Source organism: Acromyrmex echinatior, chromosome 5 (genome assembly GCF_024713525.1).
Source record: "Acromyrmex echinatior isolate Ae372 chromosome 5, ASM2471352v2, whole genome shotgun sequence".
In the NCBI taxonomy this organism is placed as follows: domain Eukaryota; kingdom Metazoa; phylum Arthropoda; class Insecta; order Hymenoptera; family Formicidae; genus Acromyrmex; species Acromyrmex echinatior.
Genome location: NC_141856.1, coordinates 9,260,612 through 9,286,751, shown reverse-complemented (window position 1 = coordinate 9,286,751; position 26,140 = coordinate 9,260,612). Strand labels below are relative to the sequence as shown.

The 26,140-nt window shown below is 42.4% G+C and overlaps 1 protein-coding gene and 1 long non-coding RNA gene across 9 annotated transcripts in view; both read left to right on the top strand.

Moving 5' to 3' along the window:
• pdm3 (POU-domain protein pdm3) overlaps positions 1-26,140 on the top strand; it is a 164,120-nt gene that overhangs the window by 119,644 nt on the left and 18,336 nt on the right. The gene's annotated exons all lie outside the window — the stretch shown is intronic.
• Positions 321-10,675, top strand: LOC147909784 (uncharacterized). The gene is made up of 2 exons (XR_015545155.1): positions 321-667; positions 795-10,675. It is a non-coding gene; the product is annotated as an uncharacterized LOC147909784 (long non-coding RNA).

The following is a 26,140-nucleotide window of genomic DNA, read 5'->3' as shown; positions in this document are numbered from 1 at the left end:
ACGAGGACAGCGGCATCGAGACGAATCGAGCGAAGAAGAGAGAGAGAGAGAGAGAGAGAGAGAGAGAGAGAGAGAGAGAGAGAGAGAGAGAGAGAGAGAGAGAGAGGGAGGGAGGGAGAAGGAGAGACAGAGTCTGAGGGGTATAGCGGGAGAATGGTTGTGAAGGGGGAAAGACAGTGGATGGGATTGGTGGGGCGAAGCTATTGGGTGGGGGGGTTAATTAAGCCGTCCTAATATAACTTCTCCTCGCCCCCTCTCCCCCCCCCTCCCCTCCCCCCCGAGTTATCGAGTATTATTCCGCAAATGTGTCGACCTCAAAGACAATGCCATTCCGGGAAAATTTATTTGTGTCGCTGTACAACACAGTCTCGGTCTCCCTCCTTCTCCCACGCCTGGAAACAAACCCGACGAAACTTCTGCCAGCTCGCGCAACTTAATTAAACCGACCGTGGCCTCGGTCCTGCACGAAGTGTCGAGCCAGTCGTTGCTCCTCTTTTTTTCTTCTTCCGTCTGACCGCGCTTCGCGTTAGCCTTAGTCGTCGTCGCTGCCGCTTTCGCCTTTCCTTCTTCGGCTGAGTTTTTCTCGCACTCCTCACGAAACGTTTTCGCGTGTTTGCGTATTCGAAGTAGAAAAGGTTTCCACGAAGAATCGAATCAAACGCTGGAGGTACGTAAAAAATAAAATTCTCCACTCGCTCGATGGTAGATATATTATTTGGATGCGCAAGTTTCTCGTTGCACACCGAGCCATCACGGTCGTTACGGTAATTATGGGTCGACGTTTTCCTCGACAGCGCCAAGTCAGCCGCCGTGAAGAAGCTTCCCAGAAGTAATCAGCGCGACCGACCACTCGACACATGTTAAGAGATCCACTTGCCGTTTGTCAATGCGGCGAGAGGAGGGTGGCGGAGGAATAAATTATTATTGCTCTGGTAAATCCGGTCAATCTCGTGAACGGACTCCAATGCGTAGTGATGACGACCAAAGCCGCCAAGCGGCACAATAGAGATGCATGAGAGTGCGTTAATCCACAGAGATCGTTGCAATACTTGATGTTTCTCGTAAAAGCATCTTCTTTCGTTTAAATTACGAGTTTAAATCAACGCCGGACCGTCGTTATATCTGCGCATTATTGCTCCTGTTCCAGTTTTATTTTTATCTATCTTATTATTCTTTAATGTGATATATTTTTTGTTGTTCAATTATTAATATTCCTGAGCGAAAAGACTGTATCGTAACAAGATTTCAAATCGATCAAGAAGTATATTTTTCTATGCATAAAAAATAATTTATTGGGAATAGAATTATATACGGATAAAATAGATGAGTTTTTTGTATAAGTATAAAATTATATTTTAAAAACAGTACGATTTATATACATATTTAGCATAAAAATAAAATATTTTACGATATTAAATCTGGTGAATTTAGTTAATGAATTAAATATCGAATTTTTTAAATCTGCATTATTATTATTATTATTATAACTTTTCTGTATAGATATTATCCACATATTTTTAGTAATGTTAATGAATAATATTCGCTCCCCGATTATGCGTACATATAATTTAACGTGTTTCTACAAAAATAATCACCCCGTTCAACGTATCACGTTAACATATACTTAACGCACATATTTGTGGAAGAAATAATTTTATTCTGAGAAGGATTATTATTCGCGACCGATTTCCGCACAGTCCTTGAGTTACACAATCCGGAGCCAAGTAAGATCATTAGCAGATGCCTCGGTGTTAATGAGTATAATTCTAGATGTTCCAACGATACTACAACGCTCGTGGCTTTCTGCTAAGACGATTATTCCCGCTGCACCGCGCCAGTAATAACCAAGAATATGCGCATAAGTAGGCGCTATTCGATATAGTCATAGGGAAAGGGGTCAATCGACTGTAGGATTTTTTTCTGTATGGTCAATCGAGATCGTAATGGGTCGTTAACAATGACAAATCGATTTTGTAGAGATATCGATTTTCGATCGTATGAATTTTATTACGCTTCGATATTTCTCAAGTTGAAATCGTCGCTTTATATATATGTATATATATACATATATTTCTCTCTCTATAATTCCTTTGTTAAAAAAAAAATATTTGTTATAAATTTTTATATTTGTTATGGAAATTTGTTGCATACAATCGTGTACGAATGTATGGTATTACAAAAATAATCATTTACCCGTATTTTTTATCATATGAGTTATTGTTATTTTTGTTTAGCACAGTAGAAAATTGAATGTCATTGTCATCACAGTGATGTCGTTCATTGATCAATTCGTTTCTGTTCTTTCGACATGGGTCCGTTTAACGGCGAGTGAAACGTGAATCTGGTTAATCCTATTGTTCACGAACCAGCAAATTTCGAGCGGCTACAACGCGAAGCGTCGTACGTAAGATTAAGTACACTTTAATTATATCATCAGGCAGCATTTGACACTCACCGCTTATATAATTGTCTTTAGGTTGCGGTGCAACCTTCTCGAGGATCTCGAAATCTCGTTAGCCAATCTCTCAGTCAGTTATCCTTCTCTCTCCCCCTTTCTCTCTCCCGCGCCTTCTATGTCTCTCAGCCGAGTTAATTTCCATCTCTTTGATTTTTGGCAACCTCTAGAAATTTCGTCATCCCTAACGCCTTCCATGAGGCACGCGCTCGTTTCCTGCTCACTTCCCCCTCTCCCCCCCCTCCCAGTCTGTGACACGGCCCTAGACCCTTTTCAGCGGATTTCTGCACCTGCCGGCAAAAGCGGCGCGCGAATATAGGCGCGCGTGACACTTTACGCCGAGAGATTTTACGTGAACGGCGTGACTGCGGACCGATCTAATAAAGTCCCTCTTAGAACGGGCTAACATTATTCCGCTCTTTGACGTTTGCACCTAGTCGGTGTCGCGGGCGGCGGCTTACTTTGCAGTCCGCGCACGCGATTCCGCGAAACGCGACACAGGCCTTAAAGTCACAGGCGCGCAGCGATGTGTTTCACTTTTAATTTCTCGCTTGCACGATATCTAATTACTGTATATGCAATGAAGGTACCTTTCAAGGAAACGCGATGGAAGAAGAGAGAGAGAGAGAGAGAGAGATGGGGGGAGGGGGGGAAGAGGAGTGCAGATTCTGCGAACGTGTGCGCGCGATTTCGTGTCACCAGCACTATTCGGCGATACGGATTCAGTACCTGCCGCCAAGGGTACTGGCTCGCGTGCCGCAAACTTAAGAACGCTCGTGCCTTTAACTCCGTCATTTTCTATTCGGCGTAAAAAAGATTACGATTGCTGGTAAAGGATAATTGGGCTATGAGAGCGCGTTGATACTTGGAAATATCATGGGCACCGATTATACGTTTATTCCATAATTATTCTGTCAAAGAGCTCTCTGTATGAAGACGAAGAGAGAATCACAGAGTACGAATTTGTAATTTAAACGAAACTTATGTTTTATCACTTTTTAAATTTGTACACTGTTAAAAATTACAAATACACTAATTACGTTAATGTCATTTCGATGACTGGGATATACGCTGACCGGAAATCTGTGAACTAACAACTGTTTGCGATCTTTAATCAACGATTTTGACAGGTTCAGAGAGGGAGTGGAGTTAGAGGGTCGTTCGGCATTGGCCAGAATGACACTCTTGGCAATCCCTCGCCGCCATCCTGTCGTTTCCAACGAACGATCAGGGGGCCGCGATGCCTCACGGTACTATCGATCATTCGGCAGGCCTCATAATTAGCAATTAACTATATCCATTAGGCGGTGATATAATTACTATGTGCTCCTACTACCGACGCTTAACCCGCCGTCTGCTCGGCGGACGCTGCGAGGGGCTGATTTTCGCGGCATTAGCAGGTACATCACGATAATTATACGATCGATTATTCTAGGAGACGAGAAGGGGCCGGGCGGCAAAGGGGCCGGCGAAAATTGTTCCCCTCGACCTCCTATCCTCCCTCCTTAGCCATAGCAAACTTGCCTGGCTTCGACTCGGATCGACCCAACCTATTTTCGATAATTCAAGGTCCCTCCATCGGGATCCGTATCCGCACGCGCGAATTATTCCGTAAACTTATGTATTCTACATTGATTTGATCATAGGATTGCGCGGATCGTCGAAATTAACAATGATTCGCTCGGGGATCGGTTATCTGCGATTAAATGTTTTGTAGGTATGCCGAGAAGATCGTGTTATTTAATTTATCTTACGCATGCGCGAGTTAATTATCTTTAAGATCGATACCGCGTCAGAGGCAGAAGGAAATTAGATTGCTGTAAGGTCGAGATCGTAATCGCGATGATCTTGATCGGACCGACGACAACGGGGGCCAATTTGAGAAAGTTGAGAATGCATGACCGTGCTACATACATATTCGCGCGCTTATTTACGAGCTCGTTATCTCGGTGATATTATTAACGACCCTCACCCGCCCTGACTTGTTACGAGTTGTATACTTTGCGGTCACGCATTTTACCGACGTGCGAAATAATGCAGTGCGTGGTCGATCCAAATCAGAGCGTAGGTTGATTCTATCGCCGCGCCGCGATGTGGATTTTCTTGGCCGGCTGTCCGGATCTATCTCTTCTCCATTTAGAAAGGAAATTTAATCACTCCGAGGTCGAGGGCGGCAACGCATGTGCGGAGAATTATCCGCACGAGACACACAGGCTCGCACACAGTGGCTGGTGCACACCGGTGAAAGTTTCAGGTTCGGTAATTATTATCGTGGGATTGGTATAACCGTTGATTATGGCTATTATGAACTGTCGGGTAAATATAAGAAGGTAGGGCGCGGGTAGGTAGTTGGAATTAGTGGGCTAGGATCGGCCTAGAACTATCTTGGATGCCGCTGATTGCGGAATTAGAATTTATATGGATCGCCGCACGCGAGCCAGTGGCTCTCATGCCAGCAGATCTTTATTCAACCGGCTAGGTGGTTGGCTCGCGTTTAACTCTGAAAGCTTCCGATACACCGTTTAACTTGCCGTACGATATCAGCGATTAACGTGATACGATATGATATGCCGCCCACCGCGCGCAACTCACTCTGCATTCTGGACGCGACAAAATTGTTGCACGTCTCGTGAAAGTTATTAACTAATTTTTTCGTCCTTCTGATAACCGTGTGATTTATGTGTCGGCGTGATTTCCGCACAATTTAGAGAAATATCTAGATCACTTTATACGTCAACAGATACATATGAAAAGAAAATTATTCTTCAGATATCTACTCTATTCTCTAGTATATTTTGCATTTTGTCATGTTACCACGTACTGCGTCATGAAGAATCGAGGATAGTCACCCCTTTGACCACCGCGATGTCACGACAATGATAACGACATAGGGATCGCTAGACTTGATTAGGCACCAACCAGCTCGTATAATATTTGTCATCGACTTTCTTCGACTGCGCGAGATCTGCGCTACGTTCGATTCTCCTATGCATATGTAAGAGCCGTGCCCGGCACTCGAATTGATGAAATTCCCAACATTAATTGTATCACAATGGTAATTGAATCTGCGGAGCGCCGTCTATTTGAACAATAGTTGGTTATATTATGTAGATTTGCCGTCGTAGCCTCATACTCTGCCATCCAGATTCACCCCCCCTCTCCCCACTACTGCTAACCCCCTCAGTCTCACCCCTTTCGCGACGACGGTTGCCGCAGCACCGCCTAGCTGTTTAAACACAGACGATATCTGAACTACCAGAACTAACGTACGGAGTTAGCCCGGGTTAGGTGCTTCGACTACGGTCGCCATTATCATAATTGCACGCGGAGTTCCTTCGACGAAACTCGGTTGACCCGCTGCAACGGGAATAGTCGACGATTTCGTCAATGACTTGAAATTCTAGCGAATATCATACGGATGGAAAACGCTTTTGCCGAATAGAACAGCATTACAGTGGACCAATTGTAAGAAGAAATTAGATAGTGAAATAATATGTAATTCATTCAATCTTTTATTCTAATTCTTTAAGCAAAAGAGAATAGAAACTCTATTTTAAATCATTAGATTACAATTTTATTAATTACTCAGTTTTTGAAGCTGTTTCATTTGCAGTCTAAATTAATAATCTTGAATGATTTAAAAGCTTTGTATTAATTTTTTAATAAATTAGCATATATTTATGTACGACATCTTTTGATCAACGCAATTGCAATTGAAATCAATCGAGTAAATGAAAGTTTTTTTCTTTTAAATAAGTTCTTATTTGTGTTGCCGTCAATACCGACTTTGGAGGACTTACTTCTAAAATCATGTGCTTTTCCGTGATTCAAACTCGTGAAAATAATACGCGTCGCTTCATCGGTTGACACCTTCGTTAATCGAGCACGTTGGGACTATCAGAGTTCGACCGTGTGCCACGATATGCCCTGGGTGACGACTGAGGGACGGACCTGTGACGATATTAGGGACGTGTTACGTTTGCCGAGGGAACCCTCCGGGGACAACAAAAGGACCACACGCACCGGGATGTACCAATGGACAACGTTATATTGCGCTGAAATTGCTCTCGCGCTCGGTGATCGGCTTGAATCTTCGCGAGTGAGTCCGTTTTTAAATTTTTTCAAAGTAATATTTGTGTCAGGACTACTTTTATAATATTTAATATCATTCGATATTTATAAATTTTACATGATCGCCTTTCAATCAATTAATGCATCACTACTCTTTTTGTACTTAATATTTAATATTAATGTCTTGTAAAACTTAATTGTATTTAATATATAATACAAAAAATATTTAAAATATGAAATAATATTATTGTTACACATCCGGATATAAAACGTTCTCGCGAGGTAGAAAATGAAAAGTGACGAAACTTATACATATTAAATTAAGTTTCTGCGTAGATATTACTTTGTTCCACGACTAAGGATAGATAGCAATGGAGGTTGCGCTTGCTTCTGCAAGCTTGCTATTTGATGTGTGACCGTAGTTGGATATAGGTATAGGTTACATGAGCACGGCGGTCCAAATTTCGAGGATTCTGGTAGCTTTTGACGCCCACCCTGGCATTACTCGGACTCGTGTTAGGCCAGGGCCAGTCGACGTACGATCGCCCGATGTGCACGGACTTTGCTCGGTGGCGATGGTGTTCTCCCACTGCTGAGTTGGTAGCTCTGCCCGCCTGTGCCTGCCTGCCACCACCTCATTTGAATTTCTAATTAGGAAACCTCCATGCAATTATTGGATTAATGTAAATTACGAGAGCTGGCTCGGTCTCCGCCACCGCTACCGCCACCGCCGCGCAAGGGTGGAGCTCTCTCTCTCTCTCTCTCTCTCTCTCTCTCTTCCTCCCTCCCTCCCTCCCTCTCTCTCTTCCTCTTTCTCTACCTCTACCTCCCGCGCCCTATCTCCGTTTCTCCCTCTCTTCTCTTTCATTCTCTCCCCTATGACTATAGTCGTCTCTCTCGCTCGACCACACTTTGCCGATCTACCTCGTTCCATCCGTTGTCTCGGTCTCTCTTCGTCTTGCATCGTCTCTTCTCTATCATCGTTCTTCTCCTCCGCTCTCGGCTCTCCCTTTCCTTCGCCAAGGCTCAGCGGGGGTTGGGGATAATTAAAATCCGTTGATTAATATGTAAATTTAATAAGATTACTGTACTAGGAATGCCCGCTGCAGACAAGCGACTGTACCTCAGCTCCTTGTATCGAGGAACGAGGGTGCGCACTGTTGTAGCCTTTGATTGTCACTCAACCAGACAAGCGGTACTTTCCTTGTCGAGGAGGAGGGAGGGGACGCCTCCCTTTCGCGAAATCGCTCAAGCATTTGGATGACTGCATTCACCGCAAAACTCCTTGATCGCACCTTTTCAAGTTTATACGAGCTCGATATAAGTAATAGAAACGAATATAATAACTAATATAATATTATACATATATTATAAATCACGTGTCAAATACTGCTCTTTTTTTCTTACCGTTATCCTTTTATCGTCACGTGTACCAAGTACACATTAAGTACACATTAATTAATAGTTTACACGTTAATTAGTGTTTCAAATTACCACGTTTTACGATAATTGTACCTGTGTAATTGTACTCGCGAAAAACTTGTACACATGTGCGCACATGTATTATGCGACCGTAACTATGTACCTACAGCTGACCGCAAAACAAACTATGTATACTTCAGAGAAGGAGAAATCACAACTAAAAGAAACATTACACCTACAACATTGTCGAAGATAACAAGGAGATGCGCTACCATCTCCTTGTTTTTTATCCAATTTTCCATGTCTTCCCACCGCAAACATGTATAATGCACGATCGTCGATCGCCCGCAGCATTGAGAGTTGTATTTCGCGCTTCGGGAAGAGCATTGCTTTATCCACAACAGCCGCAGGCGGTGACCCGCAGCCGCGCACGCTCAAAAAAAGAACCGAAGGGCTGTAGAACGACAAGGGCGATGAAGGGACGGTGTAGGTACGCGAAGAACGTGCCCGACGACAGGCAATTTTTGTCCTCGCGTCGACACCGGCACCGGCTAAAAATACAATTTGAAAAATCCAACAATACCGCCCAATTCGCGCGAAAATGCATCAGTCGCTCGAGCAGCGACGGTATTGTTTGTCGGGTGGACACAATGCGTCCGATTGGTTGGGACCACCCCGGATTTTTACAGCGTTCGCCGTCCGCGACTTTTTTCCACTATCGCACTCCACTACCGCCACCGCGGCAACCCCTCCATATGCCCATACTTTTTGTCTTCTTGCAACTCTTTTTTCCACCGACGACGGTTTGGTTGCACGCGTGCCAGGTATAATCGTCGGCGCGTTACCGCGTGCCCGATTTGCATACCGCGGTCGAAGAGTGGTCGGCCACGTCGATTTCCAGTTTGCCACTGGTATCTTTTTTCGCGTTCTTCTCGTGTATTTTCTCGCGTACCAATAATCGGTAATTCTAATCTATGCTCGAGAAGACACCGCATTTGTATGTAGTGCACACACATGCATGCATATATATATTCTCTAAATCTTTTGGAGTCAGTTTAAAAGACTGAAAATTAAGCTAATCTTGAAAAAAAAAGAGTGAAAATATTTTCACGTCTTAAGAATGAGATTTCATTCTTTTGAAGTAAGACTACTCTTTTGGAATAAAAGTCACTTTAAAGAATGAAGTCTCATTTCAAAAAAAAGGAGATTGAATCTCACTCGAAAAGAGTAGTTTATATGTGTGTGTGTGTGTGTGTGTGTGTGTGTGTGTGTGTGTGTGTGTGTGTGTGTGTGTGTGTGTGTGTGTGTCTTGACACAGTATTATTGAGCTTTATATACAGACAATTTAACTTTAAAGAAAACATGTAGATGATATTAAAAGAGTATTTTTTATTGATGAACCATTTGTTGGATTTTCTTTTTATATATAGATTATCTCTGCCTGATCTGAAGATTAACGGAGAATTTGGAGAATCGCACGAATTTTTAATTACATTGAAGAACGGAGATACGACGATCTCGCCCATTGCCGAGTAAAATTGCTGTGATTAGCGTTACAGAAATGGATGTTGCATTATTGGATTGTGCCGCGAGAAAGTTGTAACGAGACGAGTTCAATTAGCGATTTGAACGGCGAGGATGGCGAAAAATAATAGAGGGGGCGTACGAGATGGATGTTTTATTTGCCGTTACGAGAAGCGGAAATTGTTACTTATTATCCGTAATTATTATATCGGTAAATATTGCGTTACTGCAAAATTATATGCGATATTTATATTCCCAAGTCAATTAACGTCACGTATACTCGTAACTTTATCTCGGATTATTTACCAAACATATTTTTTGTAACATCGTTTTCGTTTATTTTTGTAATGCATCCCGCATTCTTCATTGCGTTTATCAGTGGTCTCGAAAAATTTTCGACGAAACACACACGGTTTCGAAACTGACCAATAAAGAGACCTTCTTATTGAAATTCGAGTTTCCGAGACCGCGCGTCGCATTCATATATCGATCGCGTCATAGGATCGTATCGTTGCCAGATATCGACGATAATTTTTCTATATCTATATATGCGTGTCGAAAAAAGGGATCCATCGACGCCCGTATTCCCCCGGTAAATCCCATCGCACCCTCTCTCTTTGGTCGATCCGCACCATACATTCTATCCGACGCGAAGCTGATGCGCGCACACAAATCCGCGTAAACGAGTAGTCGGGCCACATCGACGGAAACGGCTACTAACAAACCCAATAAAAATAATGCACTTTCGCGCATTTGCAAATGAACGTTGTCATTTTATTTCGACGGGAACGAGTCACGTGGTCCGCCGTAGCTGCCAACATCGCCCGCCACTGATAATAATTATGGATATTGAGAATGGTTATCGCCGTGACGCCCCGTGTATTAATGTCCCGGCGCTCTCGCACGCCGATAAACAAATTTGCCGCGACTGTGTCTACGAACGAGCGGTGTCTAATTTTTTCCCATTTTTTTTCCTTTTTTTTTTTTGCTTTTTTTATTTTTTTTATTTTCGACGCTTCGCACGGTAAATGCATAACGCAAAATTACGGCGCTATCACGCGTTATACCGGGCGATGACGTGAAATGGCACGTAGGAACGAATCCACACACTCTCGTAACGCGCTGGATCATTGTCGATAACTGACGTTTATTTCGAGCGTGACGTACGAATACGTCGCCTCCTAGCTGCGGGAAAGCGACATGTATCGAATACAAGGAAAGGGAAATTGAGTGTGCCAACACCGCTCGTGATACTCATGGAAATATGCAGCGGATGGATTTTTTAATGTTCGCGGATTTATTTTACAAGCCAGAGAATGGTGTCATTTTTCCGCGTGATTTCTCCACGGCCGGAGATTTTTTGTCGATAGTCATACGACCAGTTTCGGATATGCAATGAAAAATTGTTACATTTCTCAGGAATTCAAAGAATAATTTCATCGGTAACGTCGAATGACATAAACAAAAATTAGAATCGTTAACGTAAGTGAATAAAAGCAGAAAAACATATGTGAACACCGCTATCCATTCGATTCCAGAAATATAACAAGTTGGTTTATTTCATTGTATGTTTTATCTTTTTTACGCCGTGATGCTCACGGATGTTAAGAAGATCTTCCGGTGGCGCGATAAAATCGCTCGTTAAACTTCTCGTTGTATAGAGTCCGAAATATTTTTCGAACCGTGTTTTCGAGAGAGCGTGCGACGTTTCAGCGGAGTTTTAAACGGTTCCAACATACATCATCGTCGTTAACGAGCAAAGGCATCATGAAGTTAACGTCAGAAGCACGTGGTAGCTCGGGGCAAGGTACGTCCACACCTTGCATCTAATTAACGCCGGTCGCGGTCGACACTACACGAAAAACACTGAAAAAAACCCGGCGCCGCACTTAATATCGCGAAAACGATCATGCGGTATAACGATATTTGAGAGTGTAACTGGTTCATAATGGCAGCAGCGCCTCGGTTGTGCCCGCGATAATAATATTAAGCTTTATTTAGGTGAAATTCAACTTTAAAACGTGACTCGCAGTAATTATGCGAGAGTAAAACAATGCCTGCGGCCTGGGCTCGCATGATATACGTCTGCGGGTTTTTGCAAGACAAAGGCGTTTTATATCGCATTCGCCACCGCAACTTGCACGGTTTTCTAGCTTCGCTTTTGCGCCAGGAAGTTTATGTACTTCGCGCGTGTCGCGCTTACGCGCGTCCACCCGCTGTTGTGAGACTGCATTATGCGCATTTACGTTAAAGAACTGCCGTTGGTTTTGGCACTGATGATTTTTCTTGAGTAATACAATGCTTGGATACGCGAAAGTGACTACAATCTACTTTTGTAGACCAAGTTTTTACTCGCGAGTTCTCCTTTCATTGAGTGAGACGACAAATGTACAAAGGAGATAGACGTTTAGGGAGGCCATACATTGCGTGGAATACGTATTTGTTGTGTCCATGCGCTGTGTTTAATCAGCTGTCATTGTTGGTAGAATTGGTAGCGCAAATGGTAAGGAGAGTAAGACCAACATAAAAATGTAAGGTAATAAGACGTGAGTAGTAAGTAAATTGGTCAATTACAAGATTATTGTCTTACATTCTCTATTGTAATTGACAAATTCGCTTACTGCTTACGTCTTACTGTCTCACATTTTATGTATGTCACGAGTCTTGGGGCCACCACACACAGAATGACGTGTGTGGTGACCCCAAAACGAAATATGACGAAATATGTATTTCACGCAATGTATGGCCTTCCTAAATATCTACCTTTTTTGTACATTTTTCGTCTCATTCAATGAAGGAAGAACTCGCGAGTAAAAACTTGTTTCTGGCTTAAGGAGCGAACAAGTTGGACGGACTTGTTATATGTACTTAAATATTTCACGTTCATCAGTTTTTCGTTTCTTTCTTCCTTTCCTTTGTATCGATACGGACTAATAAAACTGCGGGGGTAAAAGTCAGCTTAACAAGCAGTCGGCATCCAAAGGCTCGAGGGGTGGATTAAATGACGATGCCATTGATGGAGGAGCGTAATGCATGCGTGATGTTTAATTAATCAATTAATAAGCGTATTATTATTTTGTTTAATTAAAAATAATGAATCTGCCCTGTAGAGCGCGTGATGTCAGCTCACACTCGCGTCAGGGCGGATGCGCGACTTGCATCAGCCGGAACTCGTGTTTAAAATCGGCGCTTGTATAACGCGTGACTGTCCGTTGTATCAATGATTTCGTCAATACAATTTTTTTCTCCCTTTTCTCTTTCTCTTCCACGCTCCGCGCCAACCGCGCCTGGCCAGAGTTGACGCGCATCTCTGTGTGCCATCTGGTTTGATTACGAATTCTCGTAACGCTCGCATTATTAAAGAGCAGGCCCATTATTGCACAACCGTTCGAAAGTGTCGAGTCGCGTGCACGGATGGTTGCCGCTGTTGCTGCGATCCTTTATGATGCATCAGGCACACGAATTGGTAGTGGCGTATTGTTCCCCTCCGTAATAAATGATATCGAATTCGCTGCGTCAACGTGGTCGAGCGAATCCAGCAGTGATACACGGTGGAGAAAAAAAAAAAGACAAAGAATGTTGCCGCATATATTGCGAATAAACCTCGACGTTCTAGCAAAATTTAGGACAATTGTAGGAGTTATGGTTTTCCCTAAAAATTTGGTCTCGCGAGAGAGACCAAATTGAAGTGCCGAAACCTAGACTCCAATGTACGTTCGCTTGGCTATAGTTCATCCGCGAGTGCACGATTTTAATAAACCCGATGTAAACGGTTGGCCCCTTCTCTTTGTAGTGAAAGTTTCCGGGAGAGCGCGCCGATTTTTAAATATAGCGTCGTAGGTTTGGCTGGCAATGAGAGCCATGTCGGCCAGGTCGGGAACCGTCAAAGCTTTTCGCAAGCGCTCCGCTTGCCTCGCTGATCCACGAAAAAGGCTCGCCATCCGTGGAATCTTTTGTTTATAATTTTTTTTGATCATTACCAACAGGCTACTAATTCTCCCGACGGCGGTAGGTGCATTCAAAATTTATCGGCGCGACGAAACGCACCCTCCAATTTTTTTGTCTCCTTCCGCCTCCCTCCCTCCCTCCTTCCCTTGCTCGCTCCCCGCCACGATTGCCTCTATCGTCCCTTGTTTCATCTCGCTCTTTCTCTCTATTTCTCTTTCTCTCTCAGTTCAATTTTCTTTCACCATCCCTCTCTCCTTTCCTCGTTCAGTTTATTCGCTCGCTTTCAAGTCATCGCTGGCATTTGACAACGCTCAAAGGCTATTCGAAAGACCGGAAATGTTTCAACGAGGAAAAATATATGGAAACAGGTACATAAGATGACGGTGCTTTAGGGAAGTTTATCAATGCCAATGACCGAAAGCCAATGATCAAGTTTAGGCGACAAGAATTACATCGATTGATTGATTCGTATTGAGAAAATTATATGTTGATACCCTTCCGAATTATGTATCGATATCCTTCATTTATGTATCGTAATTTTCACATAATACGAAGTTTCGAAATGGTGAAAAATAGTCCGGGGAATGATAATGGGGCGGCGAGAGTCGACGGTCGGAGATCGAGAGCGTCGCGCGGTGAATGCACGCGCGAGGATGGGGTAGAAATAATGTGTTTAGGCGCAGGCATTTTTATCGCGCTTCTCCCCTCCATCCTAGCCTTTTGTTGTTTCCGATGCTTTATGTGAATTGCACTGTAAAATCTCATTATATTCGCGCGCAATGCGTCCATTATACACCATGCCAGAAACATTTTTACCCTCTCGAATTTTTTTTCTCCAGTATCCACCTACTCTCGCTCGCGCTCGCTTCTCTCGCCCCTTTTATTTTGTTCTTTTTTTTTTTTTTTCGTTCGGTGCGAAACATTCTCTAAATTTATTCGTTCGTGCGACACAACGGTCTAATTTGTTTCACTAGAAAACAACGCTCGGTCCGCGCTACGCTAATTACGCGCAGTTTGGTCGATCGGTATCCGATTTCGTCTCGGTTTTCCGCCGGAGTTATCCTACGGAATCTCTTCCCCCTCTTCTCATAGCCTCCGTATCTTTTCTTCTTCATTACGACGACAGAACTCTTCTATCGAAATAGAGACGTACGCATTGCAACGCGTGCGTGTTGCGAAAGTAAATTTAAATAGGCAGATAAATGAAAGAACAGCAGAAAAGTAATGAGAAGATTGGAACACAGACATTTTGCGTTATTTTAATTGCGGGATTAGAAAATCTTACTAAGTGTGAAATAGTAAGGGAGAGATAGATAATTAAAGAGTGTTATAGAGAATGTGAAGTTTGAAGAAAAAAGGAGAGATAAACAGCAAAGAGAATTAATCGATATTATGAAGTCAGTATAATTTTGGGGGCCTATTTTGTAACTCTTAACTGTAACGATATTATTATATTGTTGTTGTGCAGTTTTTTTAGTATATAAAAAAACCTACGTAATAACAGCGTAACAATATCGTTATAGTCGTTAAGAATTACAGAATAAGCTCCTAAAGGGGCTTAAAAATTTAAGGAGTAATTTTTAATAAACTAAAATAATATGGCACTTTTAGACAAAGTAATGGGAAAGACATCTTTCCTTTCCTTTCCTATTCTATTCGAATCCCAATATGATTCGTGTAAACGACTATCAGTGCAATCGGGCTTATGTTTGCTGTATCCTGCGCAAACTGTAGCTGAGATAGCTCTTTTAAGTTCGATTCATTTTGTTCAGATGAATACGAATAACGAAAGTAAATGTTTGGTCTCGTTCGCTGTCCTATTCACTCGGAAGGATTAAAACAATCAGGATATCGTACGGGCACCGACCATAAGTGGCATGAGAAGTAACGTTAACGACAATGTATCGTTCAGTCGTCATCGAATGTGAGGACGAACTCTGTACGGGGCAAAAGTGCACGACACACCGTTAAGCTCAGGTTGGCAAAGCGACCGAGGGGTTAATGGCGCGTCGTTGCGTATTCTAGCGGTGTTTGTTTCCTCGCAGCTGGCAATAAACTAAGATAAATGAATGTCCGTAGGCTAGGCCACTATTATTCCTTCGCTCGCTGCTTACATTAAGTCGGCTCGCATTAACGGCGATGCGTAACGTATCGCGCCCATTACAAGCTCGGATTCTCGATCGAGCGTAGTCCTTTATTTCTATATTGAGAGGTAGAAAATTAGTTTTGCAAATGTAACCTAACGTTAACATTTTGAATTTTATTCGGTATCAACGAATTTTAATTAGGAGACTGATAGAATTGGACTATTTAAATTACTTTAAATAAATTATTGTCGCAGCAAACATTTTTATAATTCTGATTCTAATTCAGTTTTAAATACGTAGCATACGCGCGTAAAAATATGCGTTATAAAATTGCTTTGTTCAAATGAATACGAAATAATGGAATGGAACAGCTCATTGCGTGGTCGTGCGTTATCGTAGACAATAGTAATCTGAATAAATGACGAAATGATGATACGTTTCGTCTGCGGCCTCAAGAAGGAAGTCGCGAATGCGCGTTGTACTCAGGAGGAGATCTTCTTGAGAGCGGCGCGGCACAGTAACGTCGTCGCAAAATCCACTGTGAGTACGCCTCAAATTCCGGCAGAGGAGGCTCAGCTCGTAAAGCACAGGAAGATGCATGCCGGGATATTAAGGCCATTATCGCCGTTGCATATTCATGCCGTATTATAATGAAAATACAGTTTATTACCGAAGATTAACAGCTTCTTACGGCGACGTGCAGTTGCCGCCGCTCGGGACTACGTCTGACGTCGTTTCAGCAACCCCTTGCCAAAACCATTCGCGAAAGGCGGAAGCCATAGCCGTAGGGCGCGTCCTATTCCGCGCTCTTCCGCACTCGACTGGTCACGAAAATTTTCTTTATGAAAGAAAGTTCATCGGAGCGTCCGCAAAGCTTTCCAGGGTGCCAGATATGAAGCGCGCTTCAGAACGAATATTATCAAGCGCAATTTAATCGCTGGTGGTGCTTAACTTGAAATGTCGCATCAAGACATGTTACAAGAAAACTTACGAGGCGCATCGTGTATAAACGACTCTCTATCGACCCTCTACGGGCGGACGTGCGATTTCAACCTTGGTGCTTTAATTCGACTGTCTATAGGTAAGTAACGAGCCGCTCGCTAGTTCCGTACCGTAAATAAGTAAATAATTCATTCTCCGACTCGCTTGGCAAGTGGCACGAGAAGCGAGCGTGTCTTGAAGGGTGAGGACGGGTGCAGGAGCAAGCGGGGATGCGATGGTTGGGGTGAAGTGTTGTAAGGTGAAGGAGAGGCAGTAGTAGAAATGGAGAGGGAGGGAGGGAAGGAGGTACACGCCAGGCGGCGAAAGGGGGTGAAATCTGCATAATATCGGTAATGTTCAAAATGCGAGTCGCGTAGCTACCTGCCTTGCTTACCCCGCTCCGCTCCACGGCCGCGTCAACTAAAACTTAATTATAATTAATTAATGCGACTGCTAACTGAAGCGGCTGGACAAGTATTGACCCGCAATGTGGCGGCCGACCGTTGCTAGGTTCTCGTCTCCGCAGCATAGAATCTTGCGAACGTCGAAGAGGAGCCTCAGCTAAGTCGATGTCGATGCCGATGGCGATGTCCCCGCCGAAAATCAGCCTGAAAGTGCTTGGCCTCGCACCCGTCGCACTTCGCTGACGTCAACGTCGTAAACTCCAGACCTCGAGGAAGGACATAACATTTCCATGACGGAGGCGGTACTAAGTCTATGGCTCCGTACAGTGCGTAATTAGAAACCTTTGTGCAAAATGAATACTGTTAATTAACGTACCTAAAAAGACATTATACCCACGGGTTGGTAAACTAAATATGGCCCCCAGCGCGTGCGTATTACACCGTTCACGGTGTAAATAAGCGATTTGCGTCCGCCCGTTTTTCCTCCCTTCCTCCCTCTCCCCCGCGGCCGACGTTAAATCGTAACAAATTGTATTCGAGACTCTTGAGCTGAATTGGGCAACGAAAGGAGAATACGCAATTTGCGCGAGCGAAACTCACACTTTATGCCAGGCGAGCGAACATCTCCCGTGCTATTACGATTGTAACGTAGAAAAAAAATTACGAAAATCTGCAGTCATCTTTCCGTTTCCCCGCGTCTTTTCTTTCTCGCGGCGCAAAGGCAAAAGATAACGTTGAGGTTTTGCCGCTAGACGGCGAGCGCGAGTGGTCGATATTAATTGCGCCTTGACTCATTAATTCGTTCGCATTATCTCAGCTCTCCGAGAGCGAGAGATCGCCCGAGACCGTAGCTGCGCGCTCGACTCGAGTTCGGTGAGCAATTACAATATGAAAGGCGCATAAATCAGCGAGTTTAATTAACGCGTTGTTATTATCATTATGACATCGCGCCGGGATTATAACATTTCCGAATGCTTCTTGGCGGCGCGCCGTCGTCAGCTATTTTTAAGTATGTGGCGGATCTAACGTACAGTTACCTACTGGTTTTCGAATTTCCGGAAAACCGTCACAAAGCATCGCGTGACGTAGCAGTCGCATTATTATGTCGTTATCCTCATATTAATGAAATAGCGGGAGAGATATCGATATAGCGTAATTAATTAGCTAATAGAAAGTAATCCGCAGATATAGACGTCACCGCGCCATTTGTTTTTAATTAAACATTGATATAGCAATGGTATGTCGTGGTATGTTCTCAAATATTGACCGTTGCGCGTATCGCTACTTTTAAAATCGATTTTATCAATAATTAAAGATCTTAAGTTTCTGGTTTTATTTTATTCTATTTTACGTTTATACGTTAACAAATAATTCTTTACATTTTTTTTTATAAAGTTTGCGACGATATCACTTTTCTGGTTATCCGCAATTTTTTGATACTACTTGCGTTCCTCACGACCGCAAAAATTGCAGGGAATAAAATAAAGCTGTGACAAAATTTTAATTGATTTGAAACATTGAAAAAAATATCGGTGCTCTTACAGTAAGAGTAATCACAAACATCTATTGTAATTTTCATTTTCTTGGCTGCTAAACGATCTATGGAAAAAGTTTTCCATTAATATAATTAATATAACATTAGGGAATTTACTATATATATGTATGTATATATATATATATATATATTATATATATATATATATATGTGCGGTTTGTTATGGTATATATTAATATAATTAATAATATTTTTAGATGAAAAAAACGACTACAGTTGCCACGCGCGCGCGACCAAAAGTTGCCCATCAATATCTACATTTTTCGGTTATAACAACTATAGTACATTGTGATAATTGTAAGATTGGCATATCTTAATAGTTATAGCTGTAAAGATACATCCATCTTATTCAACTTGTCACAACCATATGTATTGATGAGTAAAAATTATCATTATTTCCAGTTGTGGCAACCGTAACATTTTTTCTGTGCCAAGTATATATATCTAAGCTAAAGGCGAAGGATGAAGTTGTTTCATATAACGATATAGCAAAAAAATCAGCTGAAACAAAAAATGCAACAAAAAATCGAATTGAAGTGGACGTAGTTGTTGGATTTTCGGGAATTTCGAGCGTTCGATACTCATAATCAAATAATTACAGATGATGGGGCAACATCGAGGGATGCGTTTCAGCTATTAGCTGAACTCTGCGCCATCGATGTACCAACCCTCTTAATCAGAGGCGCTCAAAGGGGGGCGTCCGCCCGGAGACCTTGCGCCTCTCGCGAAGCGGAAGGCGCGGCAGCCGATCGAGCCGACTGAGCGGCTCTGTGATATTTTTTAATTAATCGAATTATTGAACTGTATCGCAATCGAATTGAATTAAGTGCCGACGATCTGCGCCGCGTAACATGGAAACGCGCAATTTTCCGTCATTATTTTAGCGTCCCTTCGCTTTCCTGCCCGCTGCGCGCCAACCATTCTCATGCCCTTCCTGATCCACCCTTACGTGATCTTCACCCCCCCCTCCCCCCCCTCGGTGACCTATCCATCATTCTTTTTGACGAGCGCTTTGCTCACGCACTTGCTGATACTCCCGCCCGTACGTCTCTTCATATCGTGCACCACGTGGTCCCGCTAATTACCTGTAGCAGTATCGAAGTGTGTCATGAGCGTATGCGTGTCTTGATTCGGTGCACCAACGATCGACTAGTACAAGTATTCTCAGCGCTATGCTTTATACTTGACGTATTTCAATTAACCTTATTGCCACGATTGGTTACGCCCGCCAAATGTCAAACGCTCTTGTTCCTTATGTCGCGAAGACCGACTCGGCTATGATTGAGTCGGCTGATGGATAATCATGGTTTCGGCGAATTAGGTTGTAATTCGACCTCCGTCGCAGTTCCGCTGAATTCCGACACTGGTTCCTAGATTTTCTTACAATGAGAAATTCAAGAGACACGAAAGCAACACCGTGCGACTTTATTGCAAGCTGCCACGCTATTTTTAGAATATAATAAAATATTTGTTATTTACATATTTATTATCTTACAGCACGTACTTATTATATCCAGAAAAAAAAAAATATTTTTGCACCCTACTATGTATAGCGCACATCAATATTTCATAAAACAAAACGCATATCATGAGCAAAAACGTATTGTGATATTCAAGAAATACAACGCTAGACAAGAATCTTGATGAAAATCTTATTTGACGACAATATCGCGGCTGTACCAAAAATGCGCGCTATTCGGAACACCTCTGCAGGCGTGAGCTAGTCAGAGAAAGGAAGTAGAGACCGGATGCGGGAGAGGGCCGCGGGACTTGGTCTAACCAAACTTAATTGAATCCCAGTCCGAATGTATAATATGTAGACTGCCTGCATAATGTCGTGAGCCAGCAGTGATTCTCAGTCAGACGTAGGCGACCGTCGCGGCGCGTCGTCGTTGCATGGTGTTCAGCAAATTTTGAGAACCATCCGCGGAATTAGATATACAATAATGTAAGCAGAGCCCCGTTCCGGTGTAAGGGTTGGTGGTAAGGTCATGTATATTCATGCATCGGTCGACCCACCTCCGATTCTCTCACTCAACCACCCCCCGGCGTTGTCCCCGTTCTCCCTCTCTTTCTGCTTCGACCGACCGCCCTCTCTTAGGGCACAGACCGAGCTAAACAACGACGGTACGAATAGATTTACACCACGTCCGCGCGGTTTACGACTCGTGCGCATTAAGATGCCCTCCGTGAAGAATACCCAGAATAGATTGTTCGAACTGCTTACAGTTTTGTCAAGGAGGAGAGAAAATTTCGGGAAATAAAACCTTGCGTGTTCATATAAAATATATTTGAGAACTCTTTTCTTTTCTTTCAACAGCACATTCCGTTTAGACAGCCAGGATCGAACTTGTAAAGTTGTGTAAATGGACTTAATTTAAAAGTATAGCGTCAAGACTGGACTGCATATTCGCGAGATAATTCAGCGATACGTTTTTTTTTTAAGGAGATTATGCTGTATTTTCAATATTGCGGTGAGAAATTCTCATAAATTTCTTAGCAGCGTGTCCGAACAGTCGTTAGAACGCATTCCTCAAAGAACTGTATCTGGATATAATGAAGGATCCATTTACAAGTAAGATTCGCCCCGCGACTTCATTACCCACGATTTTACCACGGACGCCCCGCGGCATTCGTAATGAGCGATGGTCATTCATTTTAATATCCATTAAATGCAAATACCGTCGGCACAAACGTTTACTCCTATTTCGAATTATTTCGCTGACTCGCCGTAATTAAGCTTTTCGAAGGAAAAGGAACTTAGGAAACATTACTGGAGAAACCGTTGAACGTAACGATCACTTTCCCCTTCAATATCATATATAGCTATAACGTAAAAATATATTTGAACACCAATGATGTAAGATCATTAACGAATCTTATAAAATCAAACCACTTTATAAGTACATGCGCGATTTTTTTTTCTTTAATATAGGAAATCAATGTTGATTCGTTTAGGAACTCTCATTTGTGTTTCAATTCATTCGAAGAATATTTAGTATGCTTCTAAGATTTTTCTTAAAAGTTACTATTTAATATAATTAATACTTAAAATACTTTACTTATTTTAAATAGTAATTATTACTATTATTATTACTTTTATTATATTACTTCAAATTATTTAATGAAATTATTTAATTATAATTTTAATAAATTATAATGTTTTTCAATACTAAATTAACTCTTAAATTTAGATTTTAACATAATCGATTAAAACGTGGGACCTCGCAGTCTTGATATTGGCGTTTAAATTTTCTTGTGCATGAGCGTGTAAAATCCCGTGGCGTGCAGCGGCGAAGATTTTTCGGGCTCGCGTGCGCCGCAGGAGTAAGACGCGACGCGCGGATGCTCGAGACACCGTTACCGGCAGTGCGCGCCGGTCGTTATACACTCAACATTCTGCAATCTACCCTTTCTATCGGCCCTAATTTATGTTGAGTAAGGCAACAGCGAGCCCACCCCCAGCTTGCTTCGCAAGGAAGCCTCGGTAATGTTTCAAGTGGCTTGTCTGTTGTTAATTTACCCCGGTGGGGCCTTGATGGGGGTCTGTCTACCCGCTGCCACGCTCCACTCGTTACGATAAATCGGTCATTATCTGTACTACCTACGCGCCATGTAAGTGCCGCGACTTGGGACTATGCCGACGTGCCGTTGGAAATTTTCGATCCGCCTGGGAAGGCTGACAAGTCATCGTGTTATAACGATTAATCGCGCAGCACGTTGGAGGAAGCAACCGTAAGACGGATTTCTTGTAGCGTGATGATAGCCGCATTGCTCTCGATTTATTAAAATAAATATAAAGTGAAACATTAAACATATTTGTTTTTTTCAAAAATCTTGCGTTTAATCCTCGCTACTTCTCTCATATTTATAACTCTTGTGCTCTGATTTATATGTTGGAGTAACTAATTCTCTTCCATAACTCCTGTTAACTTATTTGTAGAGTTATAGATGATGGAAAAGAATTATTTCAAGAAAAGGTTGACCTTTCAAGAAACTCTTTTATTGGCGTAATAAACTTTTGTAACAAAATTATGTTTCATGCCTTTTATGGTAAATCAAGATGTGCAATTCATATGTAGCCTCCTTTTTTTTTCTTTTAATCTTTCTTCATTCATTTCCCCGGCAACCCGACACGCTTCGCTAGAATGAACGACTTCTCATTCCACTTTCACCTCTAAACATAGTTTCCAAATCAAAGCCGTCATATATAATACTCAATTTACGTACTATGTCACTCGTTGAAAGATGAAACGCATGTTATTTATTCGGCCATTGAGATCGTCAACAATTTTTGACATTTTGACTCGACTGCTGTCTATGAAAGCGAAACGTAAACACGTACGAAGCAAGAGGACGAACCCTTTTCCGCGTATCCTCGCACCCTTTCGCGCCGAGGCAGGCCGACTCGGGTGGAACATTAATATCGCGAAATGAAGCTCATTTGCATATAAATAAGGCGATGGTGGGGCACAGGGACGGGCGAGGGAAGCCAGGATGAACCACCCCGTTGCTCCCCCGCTGCAACCCCTTCTTTTACCCTCCCTTATACCCCCGAGCCTCGACTCCCAGGAACCCCACCCTGGACTAATTACACTTACAGACAAAGCGGCCTGAACCGAGGGGTCGAGCGGATTCTATCTCTTACTCTCTCCTTCCCTCTCTTTCCCACTGGCGTTTCCTGTCTTTCTCCTCTATGACTATCTTCATGATTCTCTCTCTGCCAAACTGTCTCTGTCTACCTTTCTCTAGTTGTCTCCGTTCTATCCTTTCCATATAGAGAGCAGACCCTCTGCCACTGTCTCGCTGGATTTCCACTCTCGATAACACCCTTTCGCAATGACCACGTGATAATTGCGACCCCCACAGGATTCGTTAGAATCCTTAATCGTGAAGGAAATTCATCGTCCTCTCGCCTTTTTATGCCTTTCTGTGACGTGTTGAATAATTATTGTATAATTATTGATCTCGATTGATCGCATGATAATAACTATTGACATGCAAATAAATAAAATTTACAAGATTCAAATGAAATTATACAGCTTTAAACTGTTTGAATAAATTTACAAGCGATGTTTGGTTATGTACTATATCGACAGAATCACTCAATCAAATGGTTTAAACGCTTGAAACAATTTGTGAGATTCAAATCAAGTTAAACATAATCGTTGACTTCGGATTTTTAAAAATACATATTATATCCACAGTTATGTACAGTTATACATATATTAATTTTAGTAACATTCTTTTCTATTTCTAATTCAGCAGAGATATATTCATATCTTTCGTTTTATCCGACATATTAATGTTTTCGAAATTATAATTCGCAATTTGTGTGACAACTTATAAAAATTTCTACATATTTCTCACTCGTGTTTGTACTTTTGACTGCTAGCAAAACTCGCGTACATAGTTCTCCCTGCCAAAAAATCGCTCAATTTTCATAACGACTAACGGTACCCCGCTCGACAAATCGATCGCCAAAGGCAGAAACATCCACAGCCACAGCCGAAGATGGGATGAAACCACCAGTACGATGCGGGCGGCGCGGCGCCTCGTTTCAGAAAGAAACATAAAAATGCGTATTACCGATTCCGGAATACGGCCATTAGTCTGAAGTCAGCACGGCTATCGTTTATTAAGCGCAAACAGATATTAATGTATTTTTACACGCGCCCACCAGTTTTGTTCTGCCAGCCGCTGCCGTCGCCACCGCCGACGCCGCCGACGCCGCCCGACGCCGCCGACGCCAAACTACAGCACGGTCCGCGCGGGGTCGAAGCCAAATCCAATTACTTTTATTCGGGCAAAATGAGTGCAGCTAAGTCATTAATACTAATCAATGGACCGGACTCGGACCAGCCAGCTAGAGCGCAGAGGCCCGGGCGCTCCACAGGAATTACCCATAACTCAAACGGCTCGAAATGACTTTATTGCAAAAAACTTGCGCTTTGCTACCAGCCGCGCCGCTTCTCTTCGTATACGCATTGTTAGAGACCCCCGTGCCGATAAGTAATGTTTATTGTTGCATTTCCAACGACCAACCGAACGCTCTCCGCCCTCTTTCCTCTGCCCCGTGTATTTTTTTCGCGCCTCCCACTGGCCGTTCGCGTTCACCGTCCGCCCCCATTCGTGAGAGGGAGAGGATCCAGCTCGGTTTTTTGCATTAGCGAGATGGCTTATGGATGCGAAATAATGATTTTTTATCGGTCATATGACTGACTTCTCTCTGGGAATTTAAAGCTGGAACCAATTGCATAGGCGGCATGACCGCTTCTTTTGTTCGACGTGCTAAGATGAATATATAGACTACCATATTATCTCAAGATGTAAAGCATAAGAAATCATAGACACTGATTACAAATTAAAATCGTCTTAGTATATGTAACTAACTATTAATGTTCATTTTATTTTTCCATAATAATGCATGCTTGTAACAATTAGGAGAATTATATAGAAATGTACAAAAATAGAAGAATTCTATAAAGTTGCATTTGAGAATCGTTTATTTTCAACAAATTCATTTAATGCATTCTTTTTTATCAAAATTGTATTAATAATATAAACATCTTAATTTCTGTTTCTACATAATTATTTGTTTCCACGCAAATAACTGTTTGGCAAGTTTTAGCAAAGTCGACGATCTCGTACAAAGTTGTTTCATACGCTGCAGTGCTGCAACACTGATTAATTTATGCGAAATACCGGAAGCTCGTAAACATATGTTTCTACGCTTGGTTGTATATCGCGTGCACTTTTACAAGCAAAATGGTCGAACCTGTGCATTCAACTAATCCTCCTCGCCTCGTCCATTTAATATAGGGTGACTATACTGGTGGTATAGCCGTTTACGAATTTGCGTGGAAAAAAAATTGAACTGCCGTACCCTCTGCGCCTCCTATTTTCGTTCGTTACCTATCGACCAGGCTTTATCTATTTTTTATGCAATGAAATGCTTCGACCAGCGACGCGTACGGCCCATTGTGCGACTTTGACGAAAATTCAAGCCGGGATTACAAGCCGCACCCAGAGAATACCCCTTTTAAAAAAAGCTGAATATACTGAGACTTCGATAGTACAATTAATGTGATATTTACGGTTGATTTAAAAATATTCGCTTTTCATTTTACAATTTTTTTTTACAAAATTATGAAAAAAATAATTATACAATTTTCAACAACAACTCGATCTGGTTCTTATCTTTAAATATCATTAATATATTTTTCATCGATGCTATAAATTGCGTAAAATTTTTTTTGACATTTGTGCCAAAATGCCGTCTGATGAAAGCAGTTATATGTCTAAGGTGATAACTACCGCAGAAGCTCTTCTAGGATTTATTCATGGGTCCAGTTATCCGCGCGGGAACTCTTTTTCCCGAATTACTCGAGTGTCGAAGCTCTAAAACGCTTAATCTGTATCCAACTATGGCGATACACGTTCCGGCATATTTCCATACCATTATGCAAAGAGGCCGCACCGGTAACATTACTCTCCACGGCACAGCCACCACCACCGTCGATATACACTCGTGGTGGTAAAGCATTACGGCATATATACTCCATCGATTTATTATAATTTAGATTGTCTTCTAAGAACCTCGACTACACGTACACATGTACGTATATACGGCACGCCTTAATGTGCCGGCGTTCGTTAATTATTCCGCTAGTATTCCGTAAATATGCATGAA